The sequence below is a fragment of the Miscanthus floridulus genome, chromosome 2 (genome assembly GCF_019320115.1).
Source record: "Miscanthus floridulus cultivar M001 chromosome 2, ASM1932011v1, whole genome shotgun sequence".
Classification (NCBI taxonomy): domain Eukaryota; kingdom Viridiplantae; phylum Streptophyta; class Magnoliopsida; order Poales; family Poaceae; genus Miscanthus; species Miscanthus floridulus.
In genome coordinates, this window is record NC_089581.1 from 68,933,641 (window position 1) to 68,935,808 (window position 2,168).

Here is a 2,168-nt window from a genome sequence, read left to right on the forward strand (position 1 = left end):
ACATTTTCATGCGTTGCAACGGGAACAAATGATGCCCTAATAATTTGTGCATGAACATGTTATACCATTACAAAAAAACGACAATGCGAGCGTGATGTTCAGAATGTCAATATTATAAATTAAATTTTGTGCATGGCTAAAATTATCATTGATGGTTTGCAATCATCAAGGTATGCATTTATATTATTATACATTTGTGCATATGCACATAAAAGTTCATATCACCGTAACAAGATTAATTTATTCATCAACCTTTTAGAACTAACCATCTCTTTGAATTATCAGTTTGCTTCATATAGACTGGTATACCAAGGCCACCCTTCTTCATATTTTAGATCTTGGATCTGCAACATCTTGAGCATGGGGTACAGAACCAGAACAAGAGGCACACTGGCTGCACATCTGAACAGCTATATGAAACTATATGAAACTCAATAAGGCAAACTTTCAGCCTAAAACCAAATTAAGTTGCTCGTGCATGGGAATAAAAAGACTAAGGTAATCCAAGTTTGCAGTGTGTAGTACCTTGACAAAAAAACAATGTTTTGATTTGTTCTTCACAACAGGTTGTTTGCACACAATCATCATCTTGAGTAATAATAATCAAAGCAACGAACTTCAGACTATAATAATCATGTTCACTGTGCTCTCTATTCTAAAACATTCTCTAGATGATGCATTTAAGATAGTCTTTTAGGACCATAGGAATTAAGTCTCTAGGAATTCCTCTCAAATCCAACTACATCAATCTCAATTCGCATAAGTGAAACCAATAGATTTTCACTTCTATTTTCCAAAATGCTGGGAAGTATCCAATCTATACGACCATAGGAATTAAAAATCTCTGGGAACTCCTCTCATATCCAACTACAACAATCTAAATTCGCATCAGTGAATAAACCAATAGATTTTCTGACTTTTATTTTTCCAGAACCGGGAAGTAACCAATCTGAACTTCCATTAGACCTGCACTACACAAACCCTGAAGGAACATACAGTGTAACCAACATAAACCCATAGGTAAAAATAATCATGACCAAAACCACAAATATAAATCTGCACAAAGTCTCGCTGTTTATTATCATTGGACTTCCATGTATTTTTTTATACAAACAAGATCAAAACCAGTAAATCATTAGGCACATATCATAAACTCAAAAGTAAAAAAGAATCATGCCAATTATCCACCGGTCACAGAATTTACCTGCAAATGGAGTGCCAATATCTATAGGACTGCAACAAACACCTTGATGGCACGCGACGGCCTTGATGTGCCTATCAGAGGTGTATTAAACTGTGGTTAACAATTAAAACAAAATGGCAATCCATGCACGGGTCAGATCTATCGCGTTCATAATATACATGGACTATTTTGTGATGGTACAAGAGAGGTAGTGAAAACATCATCACTGTGAAACCCAAATTTCAAAAGTCAGAAATCTGGGTAATGATGACAGTGACATTTCATATTAGGTAACTGAAGAGATTATGGAGCAACTGAATAACTGACAGATTTCATAAAGCAGATAAATATGAAGTTTATGAATTCACATATTAATTGAACTGGATTAGTTTCTGAATGAAAGGGATGATTTAAGTAAGTAGGGGATGATTTAGTCTACTAATAATCAACAAAAAGTTCAGTGAGATTGCCCTCTATGTGGACTTCCCAAATCTAATGATACTACCTTGTGCAATCTATAGGTTCTTGGCTTGCGAAGCTGTAGATTCAAAGAGTAACCAAGACGCATGAACACATTTATTAGCCAGCGACAGTTACATGCAGATGCAGATAAAATTGGTCCAATTAATTCGTAGCATTGGAGGTCTAACAAAGCTCCAAGACTTGCATGAATTTCATGTTGAAGCAGAGGACAGTCACAAAATAGACATGAGGTACATTCAAGGTTCCCTCGTACCTCAGATCTTCAGAATGTTAAAGGTAAAAAGAGTCGGGTCATGTTTTCCTGCTTCATAAGAATTACAGGTCTTCAGGTGTTAAGCCCCTGGCAAAAGCTCACTGAGATTTTACTTATATACAAACACTAAAATGATTCGAAAAAAAAATAATTCTCATACGAATCGATCATTTGAAAACGGCAATGGGGACTGACCCAATAAAAAAATCATTTTAGTGTTTGTATATAAGTAAAATCTCAGTGAGCTTT